The sequence below is a fragment of the Rousettus aegyptiacus genome, unplaced genomic scaffold (assembly GCF_014176215.1).
Source record: "Rousettus aegyptiacus isolate mRouAeg1 unplaced genomic scaffold, mRouAeg1.p scaffold_m13_p_5, whole genome shotgun sequence".
Lineage (NCBI taxonomy): Eukaryota > Metazoa > Chordata > Mammalia > Chiroptera > Pteropodidae > Rousettus > Rousettus aegyptiacus.
Genome location: NW_023416308.1, coordinates 11,701,635 through 11,720,719, shown reverse-complemented (window position 1 = coordinate 11,720,719; position 19,085 = coordinate 11,701,635). Strand labels below are relative to the sequence as shown.

The window sequence follows — 19,085 nt, the reverse complement described above, 5'->3', positions numbered from 1 at the left end:
AGAGCCCACCCCCGGCTCCCGGGCGGCCCAGGTACTGCCGCGCCCCGCCCCTTTCCCCGCCCCGCGCTCGAGGAGCCCCGCTTCCGGCGGCCCCTGGCGGCGGAGGGGGCGCTGCGGCGCGGAGCCTGGAGCGCAAGAGAAGGGGTTTGGCGAAGGGCCCCAAAGATGCCCAGCCCCTTAGTATCGCCGGCACTGACCCTTCACACGCCTAGAGGCTCTTACAGGGATCTGGAACCTCCAGAATACAGGCGGGGTGCACTCCCCATGGGGTACAACTTTGGAACTGAGGACGAGAAAGGTGCAGTACACTAGAGAGAGACCCAAGAGAGGATGAAGAAACTCTATGACACCACTACTCACAAACATTCTGCAGGAGGCATGAAAGGACACTGCGCGAAGGACAGGCTCCACTCTGTGGGCGCTTCATCCAGTCCCAAGACCATGGAGTAGGACCAGAATGACCCTGGTAAATCAGCCACAGAATTTTCAGTCCTCAGAACAAAAGAGAAGCCAGGTGGCATCTGTATAATCTGGATTTTGCAGGGCCTGGTGATGATCAAGTCTCAGGTAGGACCCATTTGCTGCCCCTCCAGCTTTTTTTGTCTTCCCTCACCTTCATGCCCTTCTAGATGGTAAGAGAAAATTTTGCACTTGGCAGGCAGCCAGGAAGTCACACAGGCCTGTTTTGAATCTCAAATCCCAGCTCTGCCACTTAACATCTGGGTCACTTGGCGAGTGTCATCAACCTGTCTGAACCTTGGTTACCTCGTTTGTAAAATGCAGATAATAATCATAACTAACTTCTTGGTAACATCTGCTGATACCATGCGCATGAAAGGCCCTCTGCAATGCTTGGAACAGGACACACGTGCAGTTAAGCTGGTTCCCTTCCCTCTGAGCCTTATGAGGCCCCATCTACCACTCCTTTAGTAATAGGGTACTTGAGATTTGAAGGTCGGTGGGGTGTGAACTCCCCAGGTTCTCCCTGTTTCAGTCTCTGGCCCTGATGCCACCCGTGCATGAAAATAAGGCAAGTCTGATCGCCACTTAACCTCAATAGGAGGACAGGTGGAAAGATTGCCAAATTGCTTCATGCAAGTGTTCGCCCTCCTCTGCATCGTTTGCTTGTTTTGTATACCCTGCCCAGACGCCAAAGTGAACAAAGGAAGCGTGGCAAACTTCCCCAGCTCACCTACTATAAAGCACTGAATGGCCATATCAAAGCTACTCAGGTTTCCTAAGCACAAATATTGAGGCAGGCTGGCATGCCACCACCCTGAAGCTTCATCACAACATCCACTCGGATATGAAGGGTACAAAGGGCCCACCCACGCAGAGTTTGGGGTCAATCAGTATCTTACCCGTTCCAGCCCTCAAACTAGTCAGTGTTGGGCAGGATTAACAACAAATGTACATTCTGCGTAAATCACAGAAGATGATGTCCCTTATCAGAATCCCGCAGGAGCTGATGAGAGGCAATGGGCTGAAGGGTACTCCAAAGCCCTGCTATGCTACTCACGGTTATCATCTGAAGTTCCCTCAATATTCTTGGGCAAGACCTCTGTCAGTAACTAGTGTCTGAAAAAGTTAAGAACCTGGTTACATCACCTATAATAACAGAGTAAACAAAATAAATCCAGATTATGTTCATGAAGTGAATGGATAAAACACTTGCACGCAGATCCTGGATAATCCTGGATATGTGTCAAGATTCCATTTGTAAAATGTGTTAATTTGGTTATTCATTTAAAAAATACTTCTAGAACTAGGCACTGTGTTAGGTGCCTGGGATACAAAGATTTATTCATTCATTGAACAAATAAATATTTGAGTGCCTGTTATTTGCCAGGCATTGTCCTAGGTACCAGGGACATGGTGGTGAACAGAGCAATCTCTGTCCTCAGCGACGAATAAACAGCTATATAAATGCATGGAAAATTAATGGGGACACACTGGTGGCATTTAGTGCTGTGACGAGAAATAAAGTGGTGAGAGAGGAGGGCTTAATGGAGAGAGCTATTTTAGAGAGTGATCACGGAGGGCCTCTCTGAGGAGGGGACATTTGAGCAGAGACCACAACGAAGGAAGGGAGCATATACCCAGAGGAAAAGCATTCCTGGCAGAGAGTAGACAGTTCAGAAGTCCTGAGAAGGGAACATCTTGGCATATTCAAGAAGCAGAGACAAGTGAGGCTGGAATGAGCAAGAGGAAGGGTTGGAGAAATGAAATTGGAGAGGAAGGCTGAGGCCAGAGAGCTAAGGGCTTTGTTTTTTTTCCTAAGTGGGAAGGGAAGCCACTAGCGGTTTGTGGTAGAGGAGTGGCATATGGTTGTTTACATTGTTAAAGGATCACTGGCTGCTTTGCAGCAAGTCCGCTGTTGGATGGCAGTGTGGCAACGTGGAGCCAGTCAGGTGCTGTCACATGGAACAGGTGAGAGGAGTGATGGCTTAGAGTGACAGAGGGGGAAGTGGTAAGTACTGATCGGATTCGGGAGACGTTTAAAGAATTATGGTAAGCTTCTGTCCCTGCTCTCAAGGAATTTGGGGGGAAAAAAAGGATAAAACCTACTAGAAGATAAGGGGAATGACAAGCTAGGTTATATGGGAGCACCAAAGCAGAACCTTTAGGGGAATTGGAGAAGGCTTAAAAAGATGACATCCGAGCTGCATTTTGGAGAAGTAAAACTACACCAGATGAATTAGGAAGGTCATTCCAGACAGAGAGGATAGTTTAAAGTGAAGACTTGAAAGTGTGAACCTGCATAGTGTGTTTGGGAATCATCTAGTGGTTTGCAGGCGGAGAGGGGTGGAGCAATAGGGGCTGGAAAAGTGGTTGAAACCAGACTGTGAAGGATCTTGAACGTGACATTCAGGAGTTTGTTTTTTATCCTGTGAATGATAGAGAGTCCTTGAAGCTGTTATGAGTGTGTACGGGGCATAAGCAGAACTGTGTTTTTTAAGGTAATGCTGATTCATTGTGGGGTAGACTAGGACACTAAAGGCAACAGCAATAAGAAAATTAGGTTTATTCGTTTAACAAAAATGATTGAGTACCCACCATATGCAAGGCATTGGGAATGGAGCAGTAAATAAATTAACATCAAGCCTTTCTTTATGGATTTTAAGTCTGCTGGGGAGGTAATAAGGACTAAATGTAGAGGCTGGGTCAGATTCAGGAAATATTTCAGAAATACTATCATTAAGACATAGAAAGTCTTAGATGTGGAAAATGAGAATGGCTTGCCTCTCTGTGAGATACAATGGGAATATAGTTAGTGTAAATATCTTGCCACACAGAAACAATTTTTAAATAATTCTTTTGCGTTGTGTGTGTGTGTGTATGTGTATATATATATACATACACACACACACACACACACACACACACACACCTTTCTAGGTTTGAAAGCGTTTTCACAGGAAGCCTCTCACTTGCTTTAAGTGTTATATAAATTGTAATTATTAAATAATTACATGTTGTTATATTATTTGACTGTATAACCTTTGGTGAAAGTTAGGCAAAAGAAGAGCTGTTTTGGAGTGCTAGAAAGACATCCTGGCACCCAAGGGCAGTTAGAGAACGTGGGCCTGGAACCATGACATTGGTCTAGAGAGAACAGAGTGTTTTGCCATCTTTATGCCTTATTTTTAAGACACTCTATTCAGAAGGAGTAAGGCAGGGTTAAGGACAAAATTCTTAAAATGTATATGGATCTCTCATTTAACTGATCTCAAGTTAATAATGCCATGTTCCTCCTATAATAAACACCTTTAAAAACTGATCATCACTGACCAGGCTGTATGTCAGGTTCAGAGTCTTGAAAAAGGTTATGGAGCATTTGCACGGTGGTGCCTGAATTAATTTTCCATGATGCTTCTTGTCTAGCTTGTTCCTTTCTGCTGTTGTCAGAATCAAATCCTCCTCTTAATCTCTCCCTTGTTTTCAGATGACAAAATCTCTCTGTTAGGTTTCAGAAAGCTGGGATTACAAAATGTTCTTATGGCTTTAAGTCCTCTGTGATTGCAGAACTCAGGAAAGGATTGGATGAAAAAAAAATTGAGGGGGGAGGGAGCAGTCAGTGAACTGAATAGGGGATTCCTTTCCAGAAATCTGCCTTTGGACCCAAATGTTCATCACTTAAGAGGATTCCAAGATTTTAAAAATAAAATGAAAAGGGATGTGGATTACAAGAATATATACATGTGTCAAAACTGAACTTTACACTGAAGACTGTACATCTCACTATGTATAAATTATAACTTGATAAAAAGAAAAATCAAGCAAGCAGGACAGATAAAGCAAAAATAATAATGACATGTAGAACCAGCTACTACTGGACTGTCTTAGGGACATGAATTATGATTTTCAAACTAGTGGAGACTGAACTTGGTAAAAAGCTTTGACAGTGTTAGAAGTTGTCAGAAGCTGATTCCTATGTAGGCCATTAGCTATCCGTGTGTACCCTTCATCCAAGCTAGCAAGTTGTTTTTGTTTCTTGGTTTCAAGGGTAAAGGAGAGAAAAAACACAGATGAAAGGAATTCCATCCCCTACAGATGACTGATGGTCAGAAGTTACCATCTTTTAAGAACAGCATATCTGACCTCCAAGTAGTAGAACATATCATCACCATTAATCTCCTCCAGAATATTCCTCCTTCTCCCTAATCCAGAGCAGTTCCCAGACTTTCTAAGATCTTGACTGGGTATAACCACCCACCCCAGGTGTTACTTCTTTAATACAGATGCCACACCCCTGAACTCCAGCAGTGTAGACTCATACCTTCAGTATACCACGCACCGGAAGTCACCATTACATATATGCAGTTTCCATTAGCTGAAATGCAACCCATGTTCAGATGACCTAATGACGCTCCAACCACAGTGGCCTCCTTATCTCTCTCCCCACTAGACTGTATGTTCCATGAAAGCGGAGATAGGGTTTGTTTTATTCACTACTGGATATCCAGTACCTTGCACGGTGACTGACACGTTACAGCACAGTAGATGCTAACCTAATCTTTAGTGAATGAGTAATAAATTAAAAGAAGCGAGACAATATTGTTTTTATAGAAATTAATCCCTTCTGCTTAGACTCAGTGTGGGTAAATGGAATTGAAAGAAGTCATGGTTTGGTTTGATTTTCTCCTTTCAGACAGATCATTTCTATTGTATGTATCTACATACAATATGGATGCTGAGTGACCAGCCAGCACAAAGGTATATGTGACCTTTAAGGACCAGGCATGTCTTTGCCACAGATGGGAATGTTCTATGTTTTAATTGCCTGAGGGTTCCACCCAGAGTCAGAGTCAGCCAACAGGGCAGCCTGTGAGCAGGACGGTTACATCTGTGGCACTTGGCATTGTGGCTGGCCCTCTACCAAGCAGATCTCCCGGTATCACACGATTGGAAACAAAATGGGTTCGGCAAATGAAGCTCATGTTGCTGCATGGAAAGGTACAACCATTTGTGAAATTACTGAAAATAAGACCCTCTGAACAGACTTGAGTATTAGCAGACTGGTGGGAGGCACTTGGGAGCTCAAAGATGTAACTATCTACCAACCAATGTGGTAATATTTTAACAACTGAAAGGCAATCCCAAAGCATGTCAGCTGATTTTGGGTCCTAAGTGTAAGTAGGAGTAAGCCCACCACGGGATGTCCAAGAAGCCTCTGCTTCCTTGAACGCGGCCATGTCTGAGTTTTCGGATGAGACGTTTAGGCAATGTCTTTTCCCGGACATCTAAATATTGTGGTTCTGGCTGACGGAGCCTTGCTGGGAGTCTCCTCACCTTACAGAGTTCTGAGATCATTTTCCTTTAGCAAGGGTGACATCACTGACCTGAAGGTGGATTCCAGGCAACTGCCTTATCTGGGGAACAATCAGGTATGTGCAGGTATATGACTCACTGTGAGAGAGAGCAATGCAGAGACCTTATCAAGCAGACCTCTACCCTCCCAGCTTTGGCAAAGCCAGCCCTGTCCCCAGATGTCCAAGGGGATCAGGCTGGATGAGGCAGTCAAAGGTCTGGAGCTAACATCTCAAAGACACTTAGGCTTTAATGGAAAAGGGCTTTTAGAAAAGATATGGCAAATTCTATGCCCTTTCAACTTCACTTTCTGTTTTTTATCTGCTTTCAGCATTTCCAATTAATCTTGGAATGAGAGCCCAAGGCAAGAAGCCAGTGATGCCTGAGAAATGCTAAAGAGCAAACCAATGCAGGGAAACAAATGCCAGCAAGGGACCCCACAGCAAAGAGACAGACACTGTGAGCGACTCTCTTGTTACCATGAGGCTTGCGAGGCGTGTATGCAGGTCTCCGCATTGGCACCATCTGCCAATTCCTCAGGAGGACAGAACAAACCAGCGAGGCATGAAGATTAGATTATGTAATGCTCGAGGATTGCTGTTTTCAAAGAGGAAACAAATGGAACGAATTGATTTGCTTGTCAGAGTCATGTCACTAAAGGCGACCCGTTCCCTCCTCTTCCAAACGGACCTCATTAAAGAGGGGAATGATTCACAGATTCAGAAAATGGGAGACCGCAATCGACTCCATTCATAAGAGCAAGTCCAATTTCCACAGTTGCACTGATAAATCCTGTTCTGATCCCCTTGCCTGAAAAATGACTATTCAGCTACTACCTAAAAGGTACCAGTATGGCAAGGAACACAACTGCCAGTTGCCAGCTACGAACAAGACTGAGAACCTGGGTGCTTTGCGTGAATTAAACTCTCTTGCTTCTGGGGAAGCAGCATCTAATTTTGAGACCATTAGGGTCATATTTACTATTTAGAGCTCTAAACGGGTGCTTTGATAGAGCAGGGATGTGTTCTTAAAAATACATGCATCGGGAAGGAGATTCATTGCATTCCTGGGATTCTTTTGCCATTGCTGGGCTTCTCGCAGAATGCCCAGCGCAATACTTTTTATAGTGTGTTCACTAGCTGTGAAGAGTGAACCAATGGTAACTCTGCATCTGCTACCATAGTACCATTACCGAAGGTTTCATTGTCTAAGATACCAAGATTTAAATGTGAAATCTTCATTCAACACAGAAATGAAGTCTACACTACCAGGTATTTTCCATTTGCCCCTCCAGATCCTTGTTTCCATCCATTCTGCCCTTTGCCCTAAGGTGCTCACCTGTCTGGATTACATCACTGGCTCCTTTGTCCTCTAGCTGCCATTTGGGTACAGCCAATGGGAGGAAGCAGCAGGAACCGGAGGACATTGAAGTATTTTATTCCTCACGTTCCCTCCTTGCCAGATCACCTCAGGTTGGTTTTATCTTTTGATTAAAGGTCACTGCTCCTTCTCTAGGCGGCCCTCTCCACACACACAACTTTCTTTCTGGGCTCTGGAATTTCTTCCCAATTTCAACTTTCGGATCTAGAAGTAATGAAGATCCTAGCTATTACCAGCCGCCTGAGCCCTGCACTGTCCCTACGGTTTCCCAAACCTTTATAAATGGTCCCTTTATTAAACCCTCCACTGACGATCCAACTTGCGTGTGCCATCCGTTTCTTAAACAGACCCTGACGGATACACCTACCACATGTGTCAGTCTGTTCTCAGCCCCACACCACTGTTTTGTTTTTTTTTTAAAGCAAAATTAATAATACGATATGCTACTACTTGATAGTTATTTTTAATGTTCACCTTTTCCCAAGGCTATAATAACAACTTAAAGATAAAACCTAATTCCTCTTTACAACATAATTGTGCAGTAGAGTTTGTATGAGCTAAATATAATTCAGAGAACAAGCCTTTCCATGCCATCAAAATTCACATTAACAAAGAGAGAATTGCAGAACTGATGCCCCTGACTTGAGATTTAGCAGAAAAACATATTCCAGTGTTTAAATCAATCCCACAAATGTTCAAAAGCCTACTATGGGGCCAGAAAGGTAGTGATCTTACAGTGAGTAACAAAATAGATATGGGCTCTGGCTTTGTGGACCTTGGCCTTATTTTATGCAGTAAATGTGCTCCGAAAAAATTGAATACAAATTATATGTCCATAACTCAAATAATATGTTGTATGATCATAGGGAGCTTACTGTCTGAATAATAATTTTGTAAAAGAATCACCATTTGATCTTTTGGATCAATTCAGATTTTTCATCCATCCAACACACTTCAAATGAAATTTATCTTTAGTCTGCAGGGAAGATGGTCTCCTTCCGTGCTCCTGGAATAGCAGAAATTATGGAACGGAATTTAGAGGAAAGATAAGTTAACTACCATTTATAGATCACATATAGAATGCTAGGCAATTTGCATCTGTTAGCACATTTAATCCTGGAGGTAAATACATATTCTATCATTCCCTTATTTTCTACTTATGAAAAATAAAAACCAAAAATTTGGTATGGCAGGTGTGGAATTCAAAGTCTTTTTTTTTTTTTCCTACATGAGAAAGCAAGGCAAAATATTATTCATTGCAGGATTATAAAGATCACATTATTCCCCAGCTTCAATGGCCTCCCACTGCTCTGAGGATCAAGTCCAAAATTCTTCACACGGCCAGCCGTTCCCGCCTCAGTTCTCTCAACCATCCAGGCTTCTTCCCACTTTGCACCCACCGCTCCAGATCTGTCTGCACCCTCTTCCTCTCTCCTCCTCTCCAAACTAACTCAAATTCATTCCTTCGGTTTCCACTGAGTTTACACTTTCCCAGGCAATGTCTGTTTCTCCAGCTGGGCCTGTGTCCCTGTATCGCTAGTGTCCAACACCAGACGAGGGCTGCATGCTAATTTGTTGCCTGCCTGAACAAATGAGGAAGGGTCGCCCGGGGGGGGGGGGCGGGGATGCTCTGCTTGATGGTTATTTCTACCATTTCCTTGGTCTGATTTCCTTCAGTTCCAAGAGCCAAGCAAGCTTCCTTCAGAAATGGAAAGGCCAAACAAACCTTATTTGAGATTCTAGAAGATTTTCACATTCTCCCTCCACCTCAAGTGTATAGTCAGGCGCTCCAGAACTCGAGCTCCAACCTAAGTGACAACGTAAGGGTGCCAAGGGTCACAAAGTGCACGGAATATCCCTCTGGCCTCGTACCTTCTGGCTTATGTGGCATCGGACCACGTGACTTGAGGAGGCTGCGCCTGCGTGGGAGGATTATTCCTCACGTGATCTCCCCAGGGTAGCTTGGATACTGAGGCTGGCTGGCTGCTTATTTCACACTGGGCCACCTGAGGGCATAAGGAGGTGCGCAGGTTGGGAGAAGGATTCAGGAAGTCACTGGCGAAGTCAGGGTGAGTTTGGGATGTACTGAGCGTCAGCCAGTGGCAGACACTGGATTGAATTCTCTCACTGACTACTCCCAACGGCTTTGTGTAGTAGGGATTGTGTCCATTTTACAGATGGGGAAATTGAGGCTCCGATGGTTTTCAGGACTTGTCCAAAGGCAAAGGTAATGACAGTCCTGGGATTTGAACCCAAGTTTTTCTGGCTCCCAAATGCCCAAGCTCTCTTAGTTCCTTGCTCATCTTTCATGCTAGCCTTCCCCAGTAACTCCAAGCCAGCTGCCTGCCTAGGTTCATGTCCTGGCTGTGTGACTTTGGGTAAGTCATGTCACCACCAGGCCTCAGTTTAATCGTCTGTAAAATGCAATATTGCCTGCTGCCCATTACTTAAATGAAAATTAACTCTTCTAACAAAAATGTAGCAGTGCCTACCCGATGCTAGGTACTGTGCTAGGTAAGCCCAGGGTGTACTCAAACAGAAGAGATCGTGTAATTAAATGATACAGTGTGTGAATATACTAATAAACTCCAAAGCCCATTAATAATATATGTTGTTATTATGTATGTTAGATGATGGCATGTGTCATGGAGAAAAACGAAGCAGAGAAAGGGAATAAATAAGGAGGGTATTGGATGGGTGCAAGTTTAAGTAGAATGGTCAGGGAAGGCCTCACTGAGAAGTTGGCATTTGAGCAAAGACCTGAAGGAGATGAGGGAGGAAGACATGCCAGGGATTGCTGTAAAACCTAGACAAGTTTGGACCCATTTCCCATTAAGAACAGATGAGATCTAAAAATGGACCTGGCATCCCCACGGAAGCCTGCAGTTCTCCCGCGGGGTTCCCTCATTGGAAGGTGGGCAGCTCTGCTGTGGGTTTCTCACAGCTGGCTCCTGAGGAAGTGGAAACAGCCTGTTACAGGTATGAGGATTTGCAGCCAACAAGCTCTTCTTTGCATCTCCAGAGCAGTGGATGTTTCCGTTAGTTAGAGGAGGGTCCGCCGTGCCCTTGGAAATTTCTCCTCTTTGCTCCATTGAAAACAAAAAGCGGCAGGAAGACAGAAATAGTACTGGTGCTGATGTTTTGCTGAATGTCCCATCTCATCCAGGTTCCCAAACACATGTAGAAGCTCGTTCATCAAATGTATCTGCTCAAAGCCCCTGACACAGATACAGGAATGCTGGCACATGTCTGCGCACAGGCTTAGAACACTGCACAGAGAAGTCTAGTCTGAGAGAAAACTATCGAGCTAGGACTGGGCCAGCTCTCCTTTTAGTAAATGTTCTGGAAAAAAAAAAATCTTATGAGCTAGGATGAAGGGATAGAGCCCTAGGACTATCCAAACTGAAAAGTCACTATATCCAACTGACAACTGACGGAGGCCCAGAGAGGTGAAGTAAGCTGTCCAAGGTCACACAGCAAGTCTGTGAAAATCCCAGTGAACTCATGCAGGCAACAAATATTTCTTGAACACTACGTGCTAGGTAGGCACCAGGAATTCAGCAGAGATCAAAACAGGCAAAAAAAAAAAAAAAGTCCTGTCCTCCTCAAGATGACATTCTAATAAAAAGACAGACATTATGGTAGTCTCCCTTTATCTGTGGTTTTTCTCCACGGTTTCAATTACTCATGGTCTACTGGCGTCTGAAAATCTTAAATGGAAAATTCCAGAAATAATTCATAAATTTTAAATTGAGCAGCTGTTCTGAGTAGCGAGATGAAATCTCGCACCATCCCACTCTGACCCACCCAGGACGTGAATCATCCCTTTGTCCGGCATATCCACACTATGTGTGCTCCCTGCCTGTTAGTCACTGAGTAGCCATCTCTGCTGTGGTGGTACCACAGTGCTGATGTACAAGTAATCCTTAGGTAACTTAATAATGGCCCCAAAGTGCACGAGAAGTGATGCTGATAATTTAGACAGGCCAAAGAGAAGCTGTAAACTTTATCATAAGTATGTATTCATAGAAAAAACAACAACAACAACATAGCATATATAGGGTTTGGTACTATTCGTGGTTTTAGGCATCCACTGGGTGTCATAGAACATATCCTTCTCAGATAAGGGGGGGGGGGCGGGGAACCACTGTAAAAAAATAAATTAGTAATGTATGTAGTATATTAGAGGATGGCAAGTGCCATGGAGAAAAATTACGCAGGAAAAGGGAATAAGGAAGCTATTGCATGGGTACAATTTTAAGTAAGGTAGTCAGGGAAGGTCGCACTGAAAAGCTGGCTTTTAAAGATCTGAAGGAGGTGAAGGAGGAAGACATGCCAGGACCTGGAGGAAGAATATCCTAGGAGGAGGAAACAGAGCAGAGGCCCCAAGGCAGAAATGTACTTAGGATGTTCCCAGGAGCAACAAGGAGCCCACTGGAGTGAAGTGAGCAAGGAGGAGGCTGAGAGGTCGGAAGGAGGAGGGGCAGATCGTGTATGAGCTTTGTAGGCCACTGTTAAGGACCTTGGCTTTTACTTCCAAAGAGATGAGAAATAATTGGAGAGTTTGGGGGAGAGAAATGACAGGGCCTGGCCCAATCAAAACGCCTGAAGCTACTGCCATGCATTTATTTATTTAAGCCTCTTAAGTGCTAAGCACTCTGCTGATGACAAGCTAGAGACCCCCAGAGTGAGCCACCGGGCACTTGAATGTGAACTTTGTGCTGACTGGAGAGTCGTCCAGAGCAAGGAGACAGGAGGCTCAGCTTATGGCCTTCTCCCTCCTCGCCCAGGGAGAAGGGCCCCAGGTAGCTTCAGGGCTCCGTGTTCAGAAGGCTGCTAGAACCTGCAGGTTATAAATAGCATCTCCTGCTGCTGGGAATCAAGCTGCTCCATCTGAATGAGTCAGAGCCTAGAAGCCACAGCCCCCCAAACTGCAGCATCACTCCCCCAACATACCACTCTACCATGGGCTCCCTCGCTGACCAAGTCTTAATCAAGGCCAGGCCTCTGCTTCTCACTATGGCCTCTGCGACCCTGTCACTGCCCCCTTATTCCAGGCTCTACATCCAGGCGCACCCGAAAGCCCTTTGGTTCATTTGTTCCGAGAGGAAGAATTGTATAATATTTAAATGCCCAAGATCTGCACTTGGGCCTACCTGGATTTCAGTCCCAGCTCTGCTACCTCCTGGCTGTGCAACCTTGGGCAAGTCACCTCATCCCTAGGAGTCCCATTTTCCTCATGCATAATAATGAAATGATTATAATAACAATACCTACTTCACGGAATTTGTATGGGGATTCAATGAGATATCCCACATAGAGCGCTAGGTCCATAGAGCCTGGCATATGGTAGCTGTTCAACTAATGGAGTGACAGTCCTCATGCTCAATTAAATTATAATCCAGAGAAGGGTAATAATAAATAAGGAAATGAAAGTTTTTATCTACTCTACTGATCATCTACTGTGTGCTTGAAGTATGGTTCCTGACATGTAATGCAGTTACCTCTAATTTTCATAACCAAGGAAATTTCACCATCTCCATCTTACATGGGAAGAAACTGAGACTCAGAGAGAGCCATGCGATCTGTCCAAGCCATATAGAATCTGATGGCAGCAGAAAGCCACAACCACCTCCCCTGAGGCCCTGGGGCATACACGGCCACTGCTGTAGGCCAGCCCACACCTGACGTGACACTATGAGTGGACATGAAAGAGTAAAGGTGGGGTGGGGGAGGAGGGAAGGAAGAGGGAGCAAGCAGGGATGGGCAGATAGCTCTCCTTCCTCTGGCCATCCCTTCCAGTTCCTGAGGTGAGAAGCCCTCTGCCACCTCCTCAAAGCTTCGACTATTTTCCTTTGGGTGACATTGGGTGAAACTCTCACTACCCAATGCCTCTATTTGTGTAGTAATTTTTATATGTTACACACATTGTTTAAGGATGAAGGTAATGATGACAATTTGGCTTCATTGATCCCCTTTGATCCTCCAGGGTTGTGTCTGGTTATCCTTTGAAACCCTTAAGTTCCAGGGAGATCCCCTTCAGTCCCCAACTCCACCATGCTGGAAGTCTCATAAAATAGCAGAAAGGGCATACATTTGGGGGTCAGACAAACCTGGGCTCCCTCCTGGCTCTGTCATTTCCTAGCTGTGTGACCTTGGGCAAGTCACTTCACCTGAGCCTCATTTGCTTATCCATCTATTTACCAAATGCATCTTTAGCAATGTCTACCATGTGCCAGGCTCTGCTGTAGACCCTGATGCTAGTGCTGTGGATGAGAGACAAAACCTCTGCCTTCATAGGGCTTGCATTTTGGTGGAGGGAGAGGAGACGCGTAACAGGCAAGCAAATAACTTCGGAAGCGGTATGCGAATGAAGAAAAGGAAACAGGGTCCTGAGATCCCAACTAGGGGTAGGAGGTGAGCTCTCTTTTAGATACGGTGGTCAGAAAGACATTTACTCCGAGACCCGAATGAGGAGAAGGATCTCAGTTATGTGCTGTGTGCATTTGGTGAGATGAGGCAAATCTAGCACAGGACATACAGTGGGCGCTCAATACACAGTAACTGTATTGTGATTACAATTAGCCTTCCTGTCCTCCTCCTCCCAGGGACCCTCACGCCCCTCCCCTGCCTCTTCACTCCTCTCTGCCCCACCCATCTCTCCCCAGTCCCAAGAAGAGAACAAGAACGTTGGCAAGTTTCACAGCTTTAAGAAGGATGCATTCCCCATCCTCTCCCTACCTCCTCCCTCCTCCAAACCCTCCCACCGCAGCCCAGTGATTTTCCTGCTTCTAACAAGGCAATTTTATTAAACATCTCGAAAAAATATTCTCTCACTCCCTCTCTCTTTATTTATAAAAATCAACTTAACACCCTGCTCCTTTGTTCTATTTGGAAACTGGAACAGCCTAGTTTATATTTAGCCGAAATCCTGCTCCTTTCCCCGCAGATTTCAGCACAGCCCAATGAGCTAGAGGGGCTACGGAAGGAGGGGAGAGGGGGCTAGGGGAAGGGAGGGTGCTGCGAAGGTGCTATCCCGCCCAGGTCTCAGCTCAATTGGAAGGATCCAGAAGGGTAGGAGCTGAAGAATACTTTCCAACGCTTGGGGTGGCCCAAGTCAGGGCTTTGGCCATCATCCTGTCTCTCCCTAGTCCCATCCAGATGTTCCCAGAAGGTGAAGGGCGGGGGAGGTAGAATATGGAGAAGAAAAGCCCCAATCCTAATCCAGAGCCAGTCTTGGAAAGGCAGCATAAGGCGATCGTTAAGGCTGTGGGTCTGCGTTCAAATCCAAACTTTCCTCTACCCATCTGTCACCATTGCTGCCCCGGGGCAACTTACTGTGCTCGTTACAATGCATGGAACATAGTATGTGCTTGATGATAAAATGGTGGCTGCTGTTATTAATCACTGTGGGCTAAAGGAAACCACTCAACTCCTCAAACGCCAAGGCTCCACTTAAAAGCTGCCTCTTCCACGAAGCCTTCCCAGATTAAAACTCCTCTAGTGAGTTAAGAGCACTGAGCTAGACACTAGGGCTATGAAGACAAAAGAGCAGGAACACACAAGGCCCCTAGTGTGATCAGAGATGGACATACCTAATGGCTACAGAGAGTACTAAGTTCCAGAAGAGACTTAAGTTCCAGAAGAGACTTAAGCTCCACTTGGGCGAGGCCAGTTCTTCTTTCTTCTCTGCTGTATCCGTAGAGCTAAAGACAGCGCCCAGTACATGTGGAGACAGCATAGAGTTGTGGTTAAGAATACAGCTGGGTAAAGAAACTGCGGTCTGTCCATACGATGGAATATTACCCAGACATAAAAGGAAATGAAGTACTGATACGTGCTATGATGTGGATAAACCTCGAAAATGTTACGCTAAGTGAGAGAAGGCAGATATGAAAGGTCACACCATGTACGATTCCATTTATATGAAGTGTCCTGAGTGGGTAAATCCATGGAGACAGAACGCAAATTGATGGTTGCCAGGGACCGTGAGGAGGGAAAATGGGGATAACTGCTTAATGGATGCAGGGTTTTCTTCTGCGGTGATAAAGATGTTTTGAAACTGGATAGAGGTGGTGGTTGTGCAACGCCCTGGAATTGTTCACTTTGAAATGAGTTAATTCTATGTTATGTGACTGTCGCCTCAATTTTTTTTTAAAGAATACATCGGGGTTCACTTCATGGACATGTTAATTGATGTGAAAAACAAGTAATAACATTAACACTTATTCAATATTTTAAGACAAAAAAAAAAACTTGAGCAGTGTAAGAATAGAACTTCCTCAACATAAAATTTCCTGTTGATCTATAGATTCAACACAGGCCTGATCAAAATTCCAGGAGGGTTTTTTTTTTTTTTTTTTTTGGTAGAACTTATCAAGTAGATTCTAAAATGTATATGGAAATGCAAACAAACTAGAATAGTCAAAGCAATTTTGAAAAATAGGAACAAAGTTGTAGCACTTAATCCTACTTGATTTCAAGTATTTCAAGAATTACTGTAAATCTGTGGTAATCAAGACAGTGTGATATTAGCTAAGGATAGACATACAGATCAATGAAACAGAATAAAGTCTGAAAATCGATCTGCATACATACAAGCAATTGATTTTTGACAAAAATGCCAAAATGATTCAACAGAAGAAGGAAGCTGGTACTGGAAAATATCTGTACAGAAGTAAAAATTAACTGTGACCCCCTAACCTTATACTATACATGAAAACTAATAAAAAAATGGATCAGAGACCTAAATGTAAAAATGAAAACTATAAAACTTCGAGAAGAAAACATAAGAGAAAACCTTTGTAACCAAAGATTTCTTAGGACATAAAAAAGCATGAACAATCAAAACAACTGCTAAATAGGACTTCATCAAAACTTTAAACTTATGTTCTTCAAACAACACTATTAAAAAATGAAACTGTAAGCCACAGACTGAGAGAAAATATTCATTTTGTGTGTGTGTGTGTGTGTCTGACAAAGGAATTCTTACAACTAAATAATGGGAAGACAAATAACCTAGTACAAAATAGACAAAAGATTTGAACAAATATTTCCCAAAAGAAGGTCTACAAATGGTCACGGTGCATGTGAAAAGATGCTCAATATTTCTAGTTAACAGGGAAGTACGAATTGAAACCACAGTAAGATATCACTACACACAAATTAGAATGGCTAAAATTAACAACTGATGATACAAAATGTTGGTGAGGATATGGAGCAACTGGAATGCTCATACACTCCTGCTGGGACTTTAAATGGTACAATTACATTGGAAAAGTGTGGCAGTTTCTTATGAAGTTAAATATATGCTTACCATTTGATATAGCAATTCCACTCCTAGCTATTTACCTGAGGTAAATGAACACTTATGTCCATACAAAGACTTTTACATGAGGTTCATCACAGCTTTATTTATAATACACCCAAACTGCAGCAACCCAAATGTCACTCAACAGAATCACCAAAGACTTGTGCTATACTTATGCAGTTAAATAGTACTCAGCAAAACAAAAAAAAAATTACCAATACATGTAACAATGTAGATGAACCTTATACACATTTCTGTTCAACAAAAGAAGCCAGTCACAAAAGATCACACTGTATGGTTTCATTTGTATGAAGTTCAAGAACAGATGAATATACCTACAGTGACAAAAAGCAGATCAGTAATTGCCTAGGAGGCAAGGCCTGGGAGGACTGAGGCAAAGAGACATGAGGAAAAATTGAGAGGAGGAAGAAAATGTTCTATATCTCCATTTGGAGAGTTTTTTATTGTATATAAGTTATATCCCAATTAAAATTGATTTTTAATAAAAAGACCACCTGGGTTCAATTCCTGACTTTGCCACTTACTAACTAGAATTTTGGGCAAGTTATTTCACTTTTCTGTGCCTATATTTCCTCAACAGAAATAATAATAATAATAATAATAATTTCTTTTGTTATTTGTTTTATTTTTTTGATTTTAATTTTTCAATTAGAGTTAACATTCGATATTATCTTATATTACTTTTAAGTGTACAGAATAGTGATTAGACATTTATATCATTTACAAAGTGATTCCCCCCTGATTAGTCTAGTATATTGTTGTTTTTAGATAACCTCAGAGGATTTTGGAAAGGATTAAATGAGCCAATGTATTATAAACTGTGACGGCCGACCTCCAGGAAGGCCTCCAGTGATCCCTGACTCCTGGTACTCCTGCCCCCATGTAGCCCGCTCCACGCTGAACATGCTGACCTGTGTAACCTATAGGATATTATCGAAACGAAGGTCTGTGGTTTCTGAGTCTAAGTCAGAAAACACGTGAGCCTTCTGCTCTTGGATCACTCCTTCTGGGGAAAGCCAGCCACCATGTATGTCATGAGGACTCTCGAGACGCCCTATATAGAGAGGTCTGGATGGCAAGGAACTGAGGCCTCCTGCCAACAGCCAGCACCAGCTTGCCGGCCATGGGAGTGGGCCAGCTGGATCCTTCAATCCCAGTCAGGCCTTTAGATGACTGGCTGACAGCTTGATTGTGACCTCAGGAGAGACTCTTACCCAGAACCACCCAGCTGAGCCGCTTGCTCCCAATTCATGACCCACAGAAACTGTGCAAGGTAATAAATGCTTACGGTTTCAAGCCACTTATGTTTTGAGGCAATTTACACAGCAGTAAATACTAATATGAGCACTAATGATAACAGCTAATACTGACCATTTATCATGTAACTTACTAGTGCTAGTAGTAGGTGATCAGCTGCATATCCTGTTTGTCCATCTAGAACCACTCTCCTCCCTTTTCCACTCTCCTGTTACCAAGGAGACTGACCTGCTCAGACTCAAGTCTCCCATATTTTTTGGCTCCTCATCAGGACTGGCCAATGAGGAGCCTCCAGGAGGAGATGGAAGGGAGAAGGACAAGGGAGGTCAGGATATTTATTCCTCTGCGCCCTCCCTGCAGGGCACCTCGGGCTAGCTGTGTCCTTCACCAGAATGTCACAGCTTCTCTTACGGTGGCCCTGTCAACACAACTCCTTCTCAGTGGTGGAACTGCTCCCCCGGGCCTCCCACTCTAACTAGCCCAGCACTGCACTGTCCCTCGTGGTTCCCCTACGTCCTGCTCACACCTAAATGGTCCCTTCATTTGCCCTGCCTCGAGTTACCCAATTGGAGCGTGCCATCTGCTTCCTTCTGGGACTGACTGGCCACCCTAATTAAGATCCCTACTTTAGAGGAGGAAGTAGAAATTCAAAAAGAAGCAGGGACGGGACTCGGAAATGAATGGAAAAGCAACAGAAGCCACCCAGAGGTGTGCTCTGCAGGCAAAGGGCACTGACAGATGCTTGTTGAATGTCTAAATTGATAAATGAGTGAATGGAAAAAAACGAATGAATGAATGACTTGCTGGTGGCCTGAGAAGACCCATTTGCTCTACCTCCTTAAAGGTAACAGGCGCTAGAACGGGATGTCAACATCTGAACTCCTTCAGCCTGACAACTGATAACCAGCCCCCTAGCCCAGGACAGACTCAGCTCCGGGAAGTCTTGCATTGGAAGGATTAACACACAGCCTGGGGCACCAAGGAAGCAGCCCCCCACCTCAGGGAGGGACTCAAGAGTTATTTTTGAAAAGCAAGCAAGGCCTGCGGGCGGCCCTGGCAGAGCACAGAGCTGGAAGAGAGAGCCAGGAGCGGAGAGAACAGACAGCTACAGCAGAACCCACGCCCCGTCCCTGTGACGTCAGCCCCACACACTGTGATATAACGCGGTGGCAGAGGGGGGAGGCATCCTGCGTCCCCTTGGGAATTTTTATTGTGGTAAAATATACATACCATAAAATTTATCCTTGGGAATGTGTGAGCAGCTCCCACCCCGGGCGGAATGACATCAGGGACTGGACTCCAACGG

General features: G+C 44.3%; 1 protein-coding gene and 1 long non-coding RNA gene across 2 annotated transcripts in view; one reads left to right on the top strand and one right to left on the bottom strand.

Annotated features, from left to right (window-relative positions):
- CABP1 (calcium binding protein 1) overlaps positions 1 to 19,085 on the bottom strand; it is a 49,064-nt gene that overhangs the window by 21,214 nt on the left and 8,765 nt on the right. The window lies entirely within an intron of this gene.
- LOC107501238 lies at positions 106 to 8,397 on the top strand. Its single transcript, XR_004951107.1, has 4 exons — positions 106 to 567; positions 5,153 to 5,457; positions 6,143 to 7,082; positions 7,187 to 8,397. It is a non-coding gene; the product is annotated as an uncharacterized LOC107501238 (long non-coding RNA).